Source organism: Geotrypetes seraphini, chromosome 7 (genome assembly GCF_902459505.1).
Source record: "Geotrypetes seraphini chromosome 7, aGeoSer1.1, whole genome shotgun sequence".
Lineage (NCBI taxonomy): Eukaryota > Metazoa > Chordata > Amphibia > Gymnophiona > Dermophiidae > Geotrypetes > Geotrypetes seraphini.
In genome coordinates this window covers 120,607,435-120,625,245 of record NC_047090.1, presented here as the reverse complement: position 1 = coordinate 120,625,245, position 17,811 = coordinate 120,607,435, and the positions used below count along the sequence as shown (strand labels likewise).

The window sequence follows — 17,811 nt, the reverse complement described above, 5'->3', positions numbered from 1 at the left end:
ACTTTCTCTCTCTCCTTGCCTCTTCCCTCGAGTGACATCCTTCCTTCCTTCCCACTCCCCAACCCATGTTCTCTCCCTATGCACCATTTCTCTCCTCCACCCCATGTCCATTTCTCCCTCTCTCATCACTCTCACTCCTCCTGTAACAATTTTCCTTCCTTCCTTCCTTCCTTCCTTCCTTCCCCCGACCCCAATATGCAGAGGAATTTGGCTTAGAGAATAGAGACTCCTTTCTGTATACGCGCCTGCGAGTTTTCCTATCCCAGTGGGCTTTTTGGGAGTTATCCTTGGGGGAGACTTGGCTTGAACAAGCGTTGCAGGTAGGAGGGGGGAGTCTTTAGAGAAGACATGAGCAAACTACGGCCTACAGGCCATATCCGGTCCATTTAGTTTAATCCGTCCCGCGGCGTCAGAGGCAGCCGTAGTTTGCCCATGTCTGCAGCCCTTTTTCTTATCGCTGAACAAAGCACCTACTGTAAACTTTTAGCAAGGCCGGCGTTAGGGGCTATCCTGATGCTGTCCTTACTTTCCGTCGCTGACAAAGCACAGTTACTTACCGTAACAGTTGTTATCCAGGGACAGCAGGCAGATATTCTCAACAGTGGGTGACGTCACCAACGGAGTCCGCAGCGGACAGCCTCGAAAGCAGACTTCCTTGAAGATCTTTTTAAGAGCTTCCGAGTGCTGCACTGCACATGCGCGAGTGCCTTCCCACCCGAGTTACGGCGCGCGTCTCCTGTGAGGAACCTCAGTTCAGATACCTAGCTAAGAAGCCAACCAGGGGAGGAGGATGGGTTATGAGAATTAGAGAATGACACAGGGAAAAAAATCTGTCCCTGTCACCGCCCCGTCCCCGGTCCACCATCCTCTACACCGCCCCGTCACCGCTATTCCCTTCACCGCCCCGTCACCGCCACTGCCATCCCTTTCACCGCCCCGTCACCGCCACTGCCATCCCATTCACCGCCCCGTCACCGTCCCCGCAGCATCCATATAAGCCTTAGTACTGTAATATTTAGCTTATTCCTTTCTTATAAATCAAAGTTCCTGCTGCTGAACTAGAGAAAGAGATGCTCAGCTGGTAGGGCTTTGTTTATAAATTTTTATCAACACAACTAATATACTACTTTATCCTAAAGCAAAAAATAAATAAATAAATAGAATTTTTTTTTTTCTACCTTTGTTGTCTGGTTTCTGCTTTCCACATCTTCTCATTCAATTCCTTTCATCCACTGTGTGTCTTCTCTCTGCGTCTTCCATTTGCTTTTACTGTGCCTCTCCCTTCACCCCCCCCAATTGGTCTAGCACCCATCTTCATCCCTCCGCTCCCCCATAGTCTGGCGTCTGTCTTCTTCCCTTCCAAAATCTTCTCCCCACTCTGTCTTCCACATTTCCCTTCAGGGTCTGTTCCTCTCCACCCTCCTTCAATGTCTGTTCTATTCCTTTCCACCACCACCCTTCCCTCTCCCCTTTACCATCTGTTCCTTTCTACCACCCTTCAGTTCCTCTCGCGTGGCCTATCTACCTTCTGAAGGGATACGTTTCATGTGTCTTGTAGTTTTTCTTTCAACTGTGTTTGAAGCTGTAAATCCAGACCCTGTTTGTTTTTCTTTCTCTTGCTGATATACTACAAGGCCATTTTATGTTTGAGAGATGTGTTTTCTTATCCTGTTGTGAAGTGAACTCAATTGTCTTCGCAGCTGTATTTGTAAGAAGCTTAAAGAAAGTGTTTGCTAAAGCAGGGCACCCTTTAGACTTTAGTCTTTAGATAGTAAGGGGCTTGTTATTTCTTTTAAAGTTTCATGTGATCTGTGTCCATATATGATTTGTACTTACGTCATATGTTGACGACACTGACCCATGTAAAATGATATAAAAAGGGTTGTAGAACTGACAATAAATTGGACATGTTTGGGAGATAATGGGCGTCTATTGTCTCTAAGATATTGTCCCCAGATGCATCTGACTTACTAATGACAGAGTGTGTGAGGCAGTAATTGGGACCAAATCCTTTTCACCTTCCTCCCTCTTATTTTCGTGGCACGTTACAATGTAATTTGTGCAAGCCACTGGAGCCTGCGAGCTCGGTCCCTGACCCATCCCCATAAATCATCTCGCTTCTGTGCTCCTATTTTCCCCATTTCTAATATCTCCCCTATGTATCTGCCATTGCCTTCCCCTGTGTCCATATACCATCCCCATGGCATGTCCCCTTTATGTCTCTGTCTCTATGCCCCATGCACATAATTTCCCCTCTTTCTGTTACCTTCCTGTGTCAAGATTTCCCCTATCTTCCTCTTCCATACCAGTGTGTCTCTTCTTTTCAACCCCATCTAGCTTCTTTCCCTCTTTCTTCCCCCCCCTTCCTGCTTCCAGCATCTGGCTCACCTGCCTGTCCTCCCCTTTCTTTCCTGCTGTGGGTTTTTCTTTCCCTCTTCATCCCCTTGGCCCAGAATCCTTTTCCCTTTCACTCCCTCCTTCCAGTGTGAGCCGGGAACACGTGCGATCGCGCAATCCCCGCAGCCCCTGCCCGCCCGATCGATCGTAGCGTTTAGCCAGCTCCCTCCCTTCACCTCACCATAGTTTGAAGGCTTTCTTTTTCGGCGACCTGCACACTTTCAAAGAGCTGCGCACGGCGGCTGCTCAGTGTTCAATCTTCTGCTCTGCTGCAACTTCCTGTTTCTGGTTGCGTCAGAGCAGAAGATTGAACACTGAGCAGCCGCGCGTGCGCGGATCTTTGAAAGCATGCGGGTCGCCGAAAAAGAAAGCCTGCAAACTAAGGTGAGGTGAAGGGAGGGAGCTGGCTAAACGCTATGATCGATCGGGCGGGCAGGGGCTGCGGGGACCGCGCAATCCTTGATGCCTCACTGTGGAGACAAGACCATTCACCGCTCCACGGGACGGTGAATGGCCTTGTTCCCGTCCCTGCAGCGACTGCTATTTTTCTTTCCCCATTTCGGCGGGTTAACCGCGGCTAAACGCGGCTAGCCGCGGGTAACCGCCACCGTGTCATTCTCTAGTGAGAATATCTGCCTGCTGTCCCTGAATAACAACTGTTACGGTAAATAACTGTGCTTTATCCCAGGACAAGCAGGCAGCATATTCTCAACAGTGGGTGACCGCCAAGCTAAGCATAATAGAGTGGAGGGAAAGTTGACAAGTTAAGAAAAAAGATTTTGCAAAACAGATTGGCCAAAATGGCCATCCCTTCTGGAGAAAGTATCCAGACAGTAATGAGAGGTGAATGTATGAACCGAGGACCAAGTGGCAGCCTTGCAGATTTATGTATGAACCAAGGACCAAGTGGCAGCCTTGCAGATTTCCTCAATAGGAGTTGATCTGAGGAAAGCTACAGACACTGCCATTGCTCGAACTCTGTGGCCCGTGACTCGACCCTGCAGAGGGAGACAAGCCTGAGCATAGCAGAAAGAGATGCAAGCAGCCATCCAGTTGGAAATGGTTCACTTCGAGACAGGGTGCCCCAACTTATTTGGATCGAAGGAGATGAAAAGTTGTGGGGCTGTCCTGTGAGGTTGAGTGCGTTGCAAGTAGAAAGCCAAGGCACGCTTGCAGTCCAAAGTATGGAGAGCCACTTCTCCAAGGTGAGAATGAGGCTTTGGAAAAAATACTGGAAGAACAATAGATTGATTGATGTGAAATTCTGAAACAACTTTAAGTAAGAATTTCGGATGAGTACGGAGGACCACCTTGCCATGATGGAAAACTGTGAAAGGTGGATCTGCAACCAAAGCTTGTAACTCACTGACTCTTCGAGCAGACGTGAGGGCAATCAGAAAAACTACTTTCCAAGTAAGGTACTTGAGATGAGCTTTATCAATTGGTTCAAATGGAGGCTTCATCAATTGAGCCAGGACAACATTGAGATCCCAGACCACTGGAGGTGGTTTCAGCGGTGGATGAACATTAAAAAGTCCTTTCATAAAGCGGGAAACCACAGGATGTGCAGACAGAGGTTTCCCATCAAGAGGCTGATGAAAAGCAGCAATCGCACTGAGATGGACTCAGATAGATGTAGACTGAAGTCCCGAATGTGATAAGTGAAGTAAATAACTCAAATCAGAAGCCAAGGAGGTAGACATTGGCTCCATATGACGAGTGGAACATCAAGCATAAAATCTAGTCTATTTCTGGCCGTAACACTGCCGAGTGGACGGCTTTCTGGAAGCTACCAAAATATCTTGTACAGACTAAGAGAACTGTATAGAGTCTGTTACGTTGAAAGGTACCAAGCTGTTAAGTGTAGAGACTGCAGGTTGGGATGTAGCAAGGATCCTTGACTCTGAGTAAGCAGAGAGGGAAAAACTGGTAGAAGCAGAGGCTCCCTGATGCTGAATTGAAGTAGAAGGGAATACCACGGTTGTCTGGGCCACCGAGGAGCTATCAGAATCATGGTGGCATGTTCTGTCAAGTTTGACAAGAGTCTTGAGAATCAGAGGGAATGGAGGGAAGGCATAAAGAAAGTGACCCGTCCAATCCAGGGAAAAGCATCTGCCTCGAGACACTGGGGAGAGTACCGTATTTTCACAAAGATAACGCGCACCCGTGTAAAACGCGCACACGGGTATAGCGCGCGAAAAACACAAATTTATGTACAGAAATTTTTATATACCGCGCACACCCGTATACCACGCATGCTGCCCGACTCTCCTTTCGCCCGCCCCGACTCTCCTCTGGCCACCCCGACTCTCCTTTCGCCCGCCCGACTCTCCTCTCCCCCTTGAAGTCCTGTCCCCACCCTAAAAGCCTGATGCCCCCCCCCCCCCGACGTCCGATTCACCCCCCCAGGACCGCTCGCACCCCCACCCCGAAGGACCGCTCGCACGCACCCGCACCCCCACCTCGAAGGACCGCTCGCACGCACTCCCACCCGCACCCAGAAGGACCGCTCGCACCCCCACAGCCTCCCGACCCCCCCATCATGTAGAAGTTCCTACCGGTGTCCTGCTGCTTCCTCTTAGCGGTCCCGACTCCCCGACATGATCGGGGTAAGAGGAGCTCAAGCCCTCTTGCCCCAGCCAACCGCGGCACCCCTGACACGATCGGGGCAAGAGGGAGCTCAAGCCCTCTTGCCCCAGCCAACCGCGGCACCCCCGACACGATCGGGGCAAGAGGGAGCTCAAGCCCTCTTGCCCCCCCGACTCCCCAACACGATCGGGGCAAAAGGGAGCCCAAGCCCTCTTGCCCCGCCGACTCCCCAACTCCCTGACAATATCGGGCCAGGAGGGAGCCCAAGTCCTCCTGGCTCTGGCGACCCCTTCCCCCCGCTAGTTGTTCGGGCCAGGAGGGAGCCCAAACCCTCCTGGCCACGGCGACCCCCTACCCCCACCCCGCACTACATTACGGGCAGGAGGGATCCCAGGCCCTCCTGCCCTCGACGCAAACCCCCCTCCCCCCAACGACCGCCCCCCCAAGAACCTCCGTCCGCCCCCCCAGCCGACCCGTGACCCCCCTGGATGACCCCCACGACACCCCCACCCCCCTTCCCCGTACCTTTATATAGTTGGCCGGACAGACGGGAGACAAACCCGCCTGTCCGGCAGGCAGCCAACGACGGAATGAGGCCGGATTGGCCCATCCGTCCCAAAGCTCCGCCTACTGGTGGGGCCTAAGGCGCGTGGGCCAATCAGAATAGGCCCTGGAGCCTTAGGTCCCACCTGGGAGCGCGGCCTGAGGCACATGGGCCCAACCCGACCATGTGCCTCAGGCCGCGCCCCCAGGTGGGACCTAAGGCTCCAGGGCCTATTCTGATTGGCCCACGCGCCTTAGGCCCCACCAGTAGGCGGAGCTTTGGGACAGATGGGCCAATCCGGCCTCATTCCGTCTTTGGCTGCCTGCCGGACAGGCGGGTTTGGCTCCCGTCTGTCCGGCCAACTACCAAAGGTACGGGGAAGGGGGGTGGGGGTGTCGGGGGGGTCGGCCAGGGAGGTCGCGGGGCGGCTGGGGGGGCGGTCGGAGGTTCTTGGGGGGGGCGGTCGTTGGAGGGAGGGGGGTTTGCGTCGAGGGCAGGAGGGCCTGGGATCCCTCCTGCCCGTAATGTAGTGCGGGGTGGGGGTAGGGGGTCGCCGTGGCCAGGAGGGTTTGGGCTCCCTCCTGGCCCGATATTGTCGGGGAGTTGGGGAGTCGGCCGGGCAAGAGGGCTTGGGCTCCCTCTTGCTCCGATCGTGGATGCGGGTGCGGGTGGGAGCGCGAGCGAGCGGTCGTTCGGGGTGGGGGTGCGAGCGGTCCTGCTGGGGGGGTGAATCGGGCGTCGGGCGGGGTGGGAACTATGTAGAAAAACTTTTGTATACCGCGCTCACGCATATAACGCGCGAGGGGTATGCGCGGTAGGTAAAAACGCGTATAACGCGCGCGTTATATGCGTGAAAATACGGTATATTCGAGAGCAGAACTGAAGCAGCTTGTTCTTGAGGGGAGATGCAAAGAGGTCTATCTGAGGGGTCCCCCATTGAGCAAACACCTGACATAGAGGCGAGGAACTGAGTGTCCATTCATGAGGTTGCAGAAGACGACTCAATTTGTCCGCCAGACAGTTGTGCTGACCTTGAATATATGCAGCTCTGAGAAAGATGTTCTGATAGATTGCCCAATGCCACAGCTTCAGAGCTTCTTGACAAAGGGAGTGAGATCCCGTACCTCCCTGTTTGTTGACATAGTACATGGCGACTTGGTTGTCCGTCCGGACAAGGACTACGTTGTTGTGAAGAAGGTGTTGAAAAGCTTTGAGAGCACTGAAAATTGCTTTGAGTTCCAACAGATTGATGTGACAAAGACGGTCCGCAGGAGTCCAATGACCTCGGGTATGGAGTCCGTCGAGATGGGCTCCCCATACATAGGGTGACCAGTCTGTTGTGAGAACCTACTGATGAGGGATATTGTGGAACAGCAAACCTCTGGAAAGATTTGAAGAGAGCATCCACCAGTGGAGAGACTGCTTCAACAAAGGAGTTACTGTAATTTGTTGAGAAAGTGGGTCGGTAGCTTTTTGCCACTGAGATGCCAGGGTCCACTGAGGTATGCAAAGGTAAAGTCTGGCAAAAGGAGTCACGTGAACTGTAGAAGCCATGTGACCAAGCAGAACCATCATTTGTCTTGCTGAAATTGATGTGAGATGAGACACTTGATCGCAAAGGCAAATGAGGGTATCCCGACGTGGTGGAGGTAGAAACGCTCTGAGCTGGGCAGTGTCTAGAGTGGCCCCAATGAATTGAAGAGTCTGGGATTTTGGAAAGTTGACTTCGAACTCCAGACTTTGGAGGAACATAATAGTCTGTTGGGTCGCTGCAATAACCCCTTGTTGAGAGGTGGCCTTGATAAGCCAGTCGTCTAGGTATGGAAAAACTTGAAGACCCTGGGCACGGAGGGCTGCAGCCACCACCACCAGACATTTCGTGAAGACTCTGGGGGATGAGGCGAGTCCGAAAGGAAGAACTCTATTGTAGATGAAGATTCTCCCCCCTGAATCGAAGTATTTGCGAGAAGCTGGATGAATCAGGAAAGCCTCTTTGAGATCCAGAGAGCATAGCCAATCTACCTGATCCATCAGGGAATATAAGGTTGGTAAACAAAGCATCCGAAACTTCTCTTTGACTAGAAATTTGTTGGGGGCTCTGAGGTCCAGAATGGGTCGCAAATCCCCCCATCTTCTTTGGAACTAGAAAATAACGGGAATAAAAGCCCATGTCCCGTTGGTTTAGAGGCACTTCCTCGATAGCTCGAAGGCGAAGAAGAGCCTGAGCTTCCTGAAGAAGAAGGGGAAGTTGCAATGAATTTGAAGGATACTCTCTTGGAGGGTGATCTGGAGGCACCTGAAGAAAGTGAAGTGAGTATCCCTCCTGAAGGATGGTGAGAACCCAGAGATCTGAGGTGATCATCTCCCACTGGTGATAAAATTGGTGAAGACGACCTCCTATGGGCAGAAGAGAATTTTGATGCAGGGAGGTTGGCATGCTCAGACTAGGAATGTCAAAAAGACTAAACTGGTTTAGTCACAGCAGGAGTCTGAGCCTTCTGCTGATGTTGTTGTTGTGGAGGCCTTCTAGGCGGAGGCCTGGAGAAAGCTGGTGTCGTTTTTTGGGAATAACGACGTGGTGGTTGCTTGTATGGCCGAGCAGGAGGAGTCTTAGGCTTCGGCCGAATCAAGGAAGCAAAAGAGCGCTCATGTTCAGAGAGGCGCTTTGTAGCAGCTTCAATAGAATAATCAGAGAGTTCATTTCCCTGGCAAGGCAAGTTGGCTAGACGGTCCTGCAGATTGGGATCCATATCGGAGCCAGGCGAGACAGCGCATGGCTACTGCAAAGGCAGAAACTCTAGAAGGGAGCTCAAAAGCATTGCATGTGGCTTGCAGCATGAAGAGGCGAAATTGAGACAGAGTTCTGATGATCTGTTTGAATTCTGGAAGACTTTGTTCCTCAAGAGCCGGATAGAATTTAGGCAGTAATTTGAGGAAATGGTTAAAATAAGCCGTGGAAATGTAGTTATAATTGAGAATTATGTTAGCCATCATGGAATTCTGGTATAATCTGCGGACAAACTTATCCATGGTACGGTCCTCCCTGCCTGGAGGGACCGCAGCGTAAAGCTTAGATCGATGAGCTTTCTTTAAAGAAGATTCCACCACCAAAGACTGATGGGATAATTGAGATTTCTCGAAGCCTTTGCAAGGTACTGTGCGATACCTGGATTCCAGCTTGGATGGAATGGCTGTGATGGAATAAGGAGTTTCCATAATCCTTAAGAAAGTTTGCTTCAATACTGGAGTCATAGGAAGCCTCAAGGTCTCCTTGGGTGGATGAGGCAACTCCATGTCAGCCAAGTATTCAGGTGTATACTTGGAATCAGAGTGGAGATCCAGTTGAAGAGCTTTTCCCATGTTGAAGACGAACCTGGCAAAAGAGGCAGACTTCGAGGTATCTTCCGGAGGAGTGCAAGACCGAGGAACTTCTGAGTAGGAGGGAGAAGCCTCTCTGGAATACTGAGACAGAGGCTCAAAGTCCAGGCACACACTGATTGAGGAAGCTACACTACCTGCGTGAGGAGGAGGCAATGAGTGTTTGTGCTTCAAAACCCTCGATGGTGAAGTTCCCGGAATTCGAGGAACAGATTGGGTCGAGGCAGGAGGAGAAGGCTCCCTTGGAGGTGGTCTCGATGGAGGAGTCTTCGACCTCGATGGACTTCAAGGAGAAGCAGCCGGTGGAATAGCTTTCGAGACTTATGTTTAGATTTGGAAGAAGTCTCAGAAGCCTTGGATAAACGAGGCATAGAAGTCTCAGTATCCAGAGAAGGCGAAAGTTCCTGTTGTAGAGATGTCTCCTGAGGAAGCTTGGAAGCAAGATGCCTCGAGCGATGCTTCAGTCGAGGTGGAGGAGATTGTTTCCAAGGAGTAGGTGAAGAGTCACTGGATGAGAACCGGCGAGACTTCCGAGGCTTGCCTCTAGGTGCTTCCACCGGGGTCTCAGACTGCCGCTCAGGCTGGCTTACAGGAAGCAGGGTCGAGGACAGAAGGAGTTGAGCCATGACCGAGGAAATCTGCGTGGTCAGAATGGCTTTGTAACATGTCCTCGAACATGAGCACTGAGACAAAAGGATCAGGTCTCGAAGGTGCAGCGAAGGAGGGCGACCTCGAGGTTGAATATTCCCGATGCTTGGAGGCACGCTTAGCTGGAGGTCTAGTCGAGGCAGGTAGGCCGGCAGATATGGCCTGGAATGCCTGTGACACTGGAGGCTTCTTAGAAGTAGTACCTGAAGGAGAGACAGGAGACTTACTCGTCGAGGTCTTCAGAGGAGGTGCCGCCGAAGCTTTCGAGGCTGAAGGAGTCGAGGTCGAGGCCTTGGTGGAGGCATAAGCTGGAGTCGAGGTCAAGGACTTAGAGGTCGAAGACGTCCCCGAAGCTGAGGTCGAGACCTTGTCAGCCGGCTGGTCCATCGTGCCAAAAAGTTGAAGGAGTTTGGCACGGTGCCGAAGAAGGGCCCGAGGTTGGAGGGTAGCACAGCGCGAACAAGCGTCAGGACAATGTTCAGGACCCAGACAAACAATACACCGACTATGGGGATCGGTGAATGAAAGGGTCTTGTTGCACTGGCTACACTTTTTGAACCCGGTTAGAGGCCGGGACATAGAAAAAAATGAAGCCCGATGTACCGAACGAGGTAAGCAGCCAGGCCTAGGCCGGAAGGCCGCCGCCGGAAGAAAAAAGAAAAAATAAGTTGTTTTTTTAAATTATTTTATAACAAAGAAAAGAATAACGAAACATGAGCACAGCGACTAATAAAATAACAAAAGCCACGGTGAGAGAAGGCAACAAAGGCTGCAGAGCTAAAAGAAGAGGACTTCTCAGCTCTGCGGAAAACGTTGAACTGAGGTTCCTCACAGGAGACACACGCCCTAACTCGGGCGGGAAGGCACTCGTGCATGCGCAGTGCAGCACTCGGAAGCTCTTACAAAGATCTTCAAGCAAGTCTGCTTTCGAGGCTGTCCGCTGCAGGGCTCTGTCAGTGACGTCACCCATTGTTGAGAATATGCTGCCTGCTTGTCCTGGGATAAATCCATTTTTGCTGCAGGTCTCCAACTATGGCAGCCAATCTGAACAGCTGCCTATGGCTCCCTTCCCTGCTTTCTTTCGCCCTGGTCCTCCCAGGCGGAAACCGGAAGTTGCGTCATTAGGGATGGACTGTGGCAGAAGGAAAGCAGGGAAGGGAGCGTTAATCAGCGCTTCAGATTGGCTGCCGTGGCTGAAAGTCCCCTGCAGCAAAAAAGGATTTTTCAGCGATGGAAGGTACCAAAGGCAGAAATTGATTCATGATTTCCATATGCAAACGCTATAAGGACTCTTCTGGCGTGGATAGGAGGAAGACATACGGGTGAGGAAATCCCCATTACTAGCTGTAATTTTTTTAAGTAGAAAGGGGGATGGGGAAGGAGTTAAAAGAAATGGCACACTGAGTGTGGGAGTAGGTAAAGGGGAAGAGCTTATGGTACTGGAAATGGAGGAGGAGGGAGGGAGGATGGATGGAAGGAGGGGGGAGAGAGAGATGGTGGGCAGTGAAGAGAAACAGAGAAGTTGGATGTGGGGGTGGAGTGGAGTGAAGGAAGGGAAAAGATACTTGGAGAGGACTGTTGGGAAGAGAAAGGAAGAGATGGTGGACCTGGGGATGGAAGGGAGAGAGATATGCAACATCTCTCTTTCCCTCCGACCCATTGTTCAGCATTAAGGGGGAAGGGAAGAACACAGCAATAGAAAAGAGGGAGCAAAATGTTGGACCATGTGGAAAGAAGAAAAAAGAGTTGAACCCATGGGAAAGGGAAAAAAAAATCAATATGTTGGAGACAGGCATAGTGAAGGAAATGGAGCAAAAGAGGAGAAAAAAATTAATAGACACTGGAAAGAGAATTAATAAAAGATAGATAAAAAGCAGAAAGAGAAACTGGGACCAAGATGATGGAAAAACAAAATGTCCAGACAGCAAGGTAGAAAAAAGTGTTTTATTTTGAATGTATTAACTAGAATATGTTATGTTTAGGATATGTGTATATTCGCGAGGATTCTGCAGCTGGCAGCCACAGGAGTGCTGTTTCCTCCTGCAGCATCAGACACACACCCCCCCCCCCCCCGTTACCCCACCCCCCGTTGCCCCTTCCCCTGGGTCGCCTGGCACCTCTGTCAAATTTAAGATCCCATTGTGGCCCAAGAGTCAAAAAAGTTTGCTCTCGCTCTCCTCGCCAGAAGGCCTTGACCATGAGCAGATACTCAAGGACCAGCCCAGGCAAGATCTTCGTTCACCGGCATGTCCTGTGGGTTGGTGGCTGCGTGCCAGTGGCCAGATGGCCTTGGGCGGGCAGGAGATGCCGGTTCACGAGCGGGGAGGGGGCGATGCCGGTTCTTGGGGGGGGGGGACTCACAAATCGAGTCAACACTCAGTTTGCGAGGCACGATTTGCTCGAGTGTTTTGCTCATTTTGCAAAACACTCGCAAACCACGTTACTCGCAAACCGAGGTTTGACTGTAATAAGAAATATACAGAACAGATCAGAAAGACACCTTCCAACTTGCGTGCAGAAGGAAGTGCTGAATGGGATCGCAGAGCCCTCGGTAGGAGGAGTTGAAAACCTAAAATGGATTTCTTCTGCATGACTCGCTAGAGTGAGGAGAATACCCCACTGTCTAGAATGGCACACCTATTGCACTAGAAGTTCTTTTTATGAAAGTTATTGAATCCCCAGCCGTTTTAGCTCTGGCTGTAAAGTAATAAAGTCTGAAGATGAGAAATGGCAAACCTACCTAGTTTTCACTGACTTTCAAAGATGAGGCACCCTAGATATTTCAACAGCATTTAAATAGCTTATTCTTGTAGAGGGTTCATTATATAGGTAGGCTCTACCAGTAACTAGACTTCAATTTATTAATCTGTAAAACAAAGAAAACCTATTAAAATTACTGTACTAGAGCATTCTGAAGTACAGTTTTTGTAAGTGTTTATGCAGATTATACTACCTTACTAATAAAAATTATATATAAACAGGATACATAGTAACATACAAATGTCAGCACATAAAGACCTGCATGATCATTCTAATCTGCCCAACAAGGTAGCCAAAGTTTATCTGGCACTCTGTGCAGAGCCCACATATTCAAGATTAAACACTGATTTATATTAAAATCTCTCTCTCCCTGCCAATTTTGGCAGCACCAGTCCTACTTCCCAACTATTGGAGGTAATGACTTGATAAAAGTTTGTTTACAAGAACATATTCTAAAACATGGTGGATAAAAATAAATAAATGATTTGATGGGATTTGTTTTTGTTTAAATTGGATTTTTTTTTATAGAATGCTTTTTTGAGGAAAAATCTAAAGATAGTTTTCTATTTATGATACATTATAGTCCAAAAGTTATTCATCATGAAATAAGAATTAGATTTTAATTATGTAGCATGAGGCTGTATATTCATACAATGTTTAAATTTTTTGGTAAATGAATTCCATTAATCTATTTATGTCACAGGCAATTTTTCTATCTAGAAGATATTGTCACATACTTGGTTTTTGCATTTCTCAAAACTGTGAATTGGTGTCTGCAGAGATAACATATATGCTTCTTCATAACAAAAATGGTATAAAATATAGTTGAGAAAAAGACCTTAGCCCCATTATTCCTTTGCAATCAATGTACACGGAAACAACCCCTTAACTCTTAAGTGCCAAGTTTATATATCTGCACAAGAAGCCAAGTTTGAGGATTAAAGGCCAAGAAGAAGTAAAATGAAAGTGAAAACTTTCTGTAGAAAACTATGATTTTAATCAAGTTTTTCTGACTAGTAATTTAAATCAAATCCACCCTGCTCCAAATCCTTTCAAGTGCCAATGATTTCCATGGTCAAGATGGAAAATTGACAGTAACATTCACTGTCCAATGACTGGTATATTTCTATAGCAAAATATCTGATACCAAATCAATACACCCAGCACTGAACTATCCAATTTTTTTCAGGGAAAGGTAATAGGTTGAATGTTTGAAAATGATATGTACTTACCAAACTGCATCTTGCCTGTTAGACTTGAGCTATAAAATGCAAGTTAAAAAAAACACAAAAACTTGTAATTAGAATTCAGTAGTAATTATTTTTATTATGTGCGCAAATTCACAGTACTTGTAATGTATTTACATAAACAGCAGACTAACAGGATCTGGAAAGCTCTGCATATTTCTTCCTAACAAAGATCATTAACTACCACAAATTTAATGCTAGTTATAAATGTTTGTAAAAGAAACAACTTGGCTTGTTTTCTAACACTAGCTGATTACCCGGCATTGCCCGGATATTTATTTATCCCATAATGCCCCACCCCCCACATGTTCCACAGGAAATATCTCTCTCTATGGGCCTGAACTTGGACTTAAACGGCATCGGGACTGTCAGTATTCTTCTCAGTGAGCCCGAAAACTACCGTTAGACACTAATATCTGTCGTTTTCGATAATTTTTATGTCACCCCTTTTCCACCCCCACAGTACCCCAGATAGTAACAAAATGACACAGGGGACACAAAACCACAAACTGAAAAGCACAGAACCAAAGTGGAATTGTCCCAATCAGAATGGTGCGCACCAAACAAAAGTGTCCTTCAACTCATCTGATAGATCCAAATGCCAAATGGGTCATTGAGTCATTGAATGAATTTATGAGGCTTTGGATGAATAAAGGAACACACATGGACTATGGAAGGGAGAACAGAGTTCAAGTGAATGTATTGAACTAAATGTCCATTTTGATGGGCCATTTACAAAAGTATGTGAAAGCAGTGGATGTTGTAACCCAAGTTAGCATGTTAAGCCCAACAAGCTTAGCTGCACCATGCAATTTCACACCTCTAGCTCATTTGCATATTATACAATAGGATGCCAAAGATGCCCTTTTTTACCACTGCATGTATATTCATGCATTTGAGACCTAACTTCTGGCCAAAGCAAGGCTGGGTCAAATAAGAAACAGAATAACTTTTGTAGCAAAAAAAGATATTCTTTCGAGCAATACAAAAAATTTAAAAAAAAAAAAAAAAAAATGGACAATGTACAGTTGAGATATTTGCACCCAAAAATGGCCAAAATTTGAATAAAGTACTAATATAAATTTTTTGTGTAATTATATCTTTGCTTTCAATTGGCCATAAAGTTTCATAATGCAAATCCTATGTACCTGTCATGTGCCATGACTGCTGGAACAGTTATGACTTGAATCAAAATACAGGTCAGTAGCAATGAAGGAGTCAAAATAGGCATTACATTTTTTTTCTAACATTTTTTGCCTACTTTGCTGGTTCATAACAGGGGCGGTAATAATGTCACATTCCAAATTTTGCACATTTAGTATTAGGGGTTGTATTAATCCTCAAAATTTCAATTCTCTTGAAGGCTTTGTTGAGCTGTAGTGGTTAGACAAAGTTGCCATTTTGGGTTACGCAGAGCACAGTACTCCCAGAGTGACCTACATTCAACAAACAGCCTCTAGGTTTGAAACCAATAGAGAGATCCAGCTGAAAACTTTTACATGGTTTTATTTGGCTATAGGGAACATCCACACAACATTTTATTCAATTTGGAGGAGGTTGAGTGGGGATGATGATTTTATATATATATATATCTTTATTCATTTTAAAACCAAAAATAAGTGCAACATATTATACATACATTTTATACTTTAACAGCACTTAAATTCTATCAAATTATATTTTATGACAAATACATATATCACCCCCACACACTTTTTACATATCTAACAATTGCACTCAAATTAAAAGTATCTCCCCCCACCACCCCCCTCACCTGGATGTGTACGAGTGGGGATGATTTTTAATATTAGAACACTTGATCTGGAATGACCCTAATGTACAGTGGGGAAAATGAGCCAACTTTGCTGGTGCTTGAGCACCCTCAGTATTAAGTAAACTCCTCGATTATATCCAGGGATGGAATTATTTCCATTGGATTTAGTACCCCCAATCATATAAAAAAAAAGCTGGCATCTATGCAAAGGTGGTTCCTTTCACCTTGCCCCAGATTACCGAGAAGCTAGAGCTTGTTAGGCAACTATTAACCTGGACACCTGGTCTTCCTTTCACTTATGCAACATACCAGATACACAAAAACTACAGTGAGAGAGTCACTGTGACTTAGATTTGGCAGTGTTAAAGCAACCCATTACGGGTCAAAGGTTGACAGCGATTCTGAGAAGCAAAAGTGTACATGTTGTTATCCAAAATATGCAGCTGTGCTATCATAAAACATCTGTCACAGACTAAACAATTGGCGCGAGCTAAAGAGGACACTTCTTGCACTTGATTACGCACACGTGACAGCAAATTGCTTAAAAGCAAACCTGAACGTCCAAATAACTAGCTTCAGCCTGAACATCTCGCTCCCGCCTAACACACCAACTAGAGCTCGCGACCATCTCTTATCTACTCTCTTACGACATTTCAAGATGCTGCCCGGAAGCTACCGCTCCTCCTCATCTGCTCCGTCCTTGGAACGACGTGTCACCGCCGCTGGCCCTTCCTTCTCGGCGTCCAACAACACTGCCCCGAATCGCGCCCCTCGGTTCACTCGATAGCAGCCGTCACCCAGGCTTCCCACGCTTCGCTGACCGCTCTCCACAACCTACCGCACGTGCGTGTCCCGCGTGCTATTTCTGTTATTCGGTCACTGACGCATCTTCCAATTCCGCCCAGCTCAAAGTAGGCAATAATCGCTGCTGTTTCCCGTGTTAACAAGGCGGGCAAAAATGGCACTTTAGCCGGGTTCCCCTTGGTGGCTTTAAAAACCACCTGAGCTGGTGACGGTTCCTTCCAACATAAAAGTTAAAATCCAAAGCAAAATGAAACACGTTACTGTAGCAACCAAAAGTCGGCTATGGTTTTCTCTACTACTCCGTCCTATTGTAACAGGTTCTATCATCCCGGCGGAAACAAGAAGAGAAGAAACATTCCTAGAAGAGAGAGGGATACTACAGCTGCTACACTTCTTTGCTTGTGTAAGGGCAGCGGCCATGTTATGATTGGAAGGCTGCCATGGAGCCTTAAAAACACCTGTTCTATTTCCTGTTAGCTCTCTCTTGGCCTTCCTTCCATATTTAATTCTTTTAAACTAGATTATAATCAAGAAATCTCAGGTTACCTATTTCCAGGCTGTAGACTAGCGGTCTCAAACTCAAACCCTTTGCAGGGCCACATTTTGGATTTGTAGGTACTTGGAGGGCCGAAGAGGTAAAACTCCTTTATAGTTTATAAATTTTTCCTTTAACTGTTAAAGGAAAGATTTTTAAACTATAAAGAGTTTTTACCTCATTCAAAATTGTCATTTCTAGAAATTAACTATTTTTTTTCTGCGGCCCTCACAGTTAAAGTTTAACATCTTTCCTTTTCCTTTTAATTAACATAAGATTAAAACAATCCACAACCGCTTTCAGCTCTCACCTCCTCCATAACCGGACACACACACAAGCTGCACTGCCTCCAGTCATTGCAATTTACCTCCAACCATTGTTCCAATGGTTACCTTACGTTCTGGAACGTTACCCGTCTCACTACTGTAACCTCACGCAAGCGCTTTCCTGCATCTACACGTGATTGTGAGGTGCAGACTGCAGGAAAGCGCTTGCGTGAGGTTACAGCAACCGCTGGACACTTGTGAAGTGGACAATTGCATACAGACCGAGGGCCTCAAAATAGTACCTGGCGGGCCGTGAGTTTGAGACCTCTGTTGTAGACAGTTTTACTAGTCTTGGTTTTGAACTTACATTATATCCAAAAGCAGTATGGAAATTGTAGTGAATTATCCTGCCCTTTGAAATTCGTGCTGCAAGTCCAAGATTGCATGGTCAGTGTTCTGGCCTCCTGCCAGCCTTATACTAGTGTGACCCCCCTCCTCTGGAAAATACCTTTGTAGTAAGAAGAAGAGACTGCATTTTCCAGTGGGTCACTGAAGTTTCAGTTTGTGGCTAGCACAGCCTGAAATGGGAGGAGTAGGAGGTCCTCTTTTTTGAGTGGGAAGGGGAGCGTGTATAAAAGGGGAATGTGGCGCACAGTTTTGGATTTTGGAGAGCCTAAGCTCCTGCTAGAGCCTGTGAACTGAGGGAGGCTCCCAAATTGATTTCAGGGAGTGGACCGAGAGGAATCTTGGTCTTTGGTTCACCCTTTACTCTTGCCAAAGTCTTGTAAAGGAGACTCCTGTCATACCCAGGAGAGGGACAGATCATTGGATTAGACAAGGAAAACAAAAAGATAAATTTTTAAAGAAGA

At 47.4% G+C, this 17,811-nt stretch overlaps 1 protein-coding gene across 11 annotated transcripts in view; it reads right to left on the bottom strand.

Annotated features, from left to right (window-relative positions):
- The window catches only part of RMDN3 (regulator of microtubule dynamics 3), a 219,132-nt gene extending 201,802 nt beyond the window's left edge, over positions 1–17,330 (bottom strand). Inside the window, exons 1-3 of one of the 11 annotated variants that reach the window (XM_033952294.1) lie at positions 17,310–17,330; positions 13,549–13,577; positions 12,297–12,422 (exon numbers count right to left, since the gene is read on the bottom strand). The gene's annotated coding sequence lies outside the window, so the exon portion shown is untranslated. Of the gene's footprint in view, positions 1–12,296; positions 12,423–13,548; positions 13,578–15,337; positions 15,595–15,646; positions 15,825–15,861; positions 16,518–17,309 lie in introns of those variants that run through there. The other 10 variants (XM_033952289.1, XM_033952287.1, XM_033952288.1 and 7 more) reach the window with 10 other exon arrangements.
- Positions 17,331–17,811: the final 481 nt, after the last annotated feature.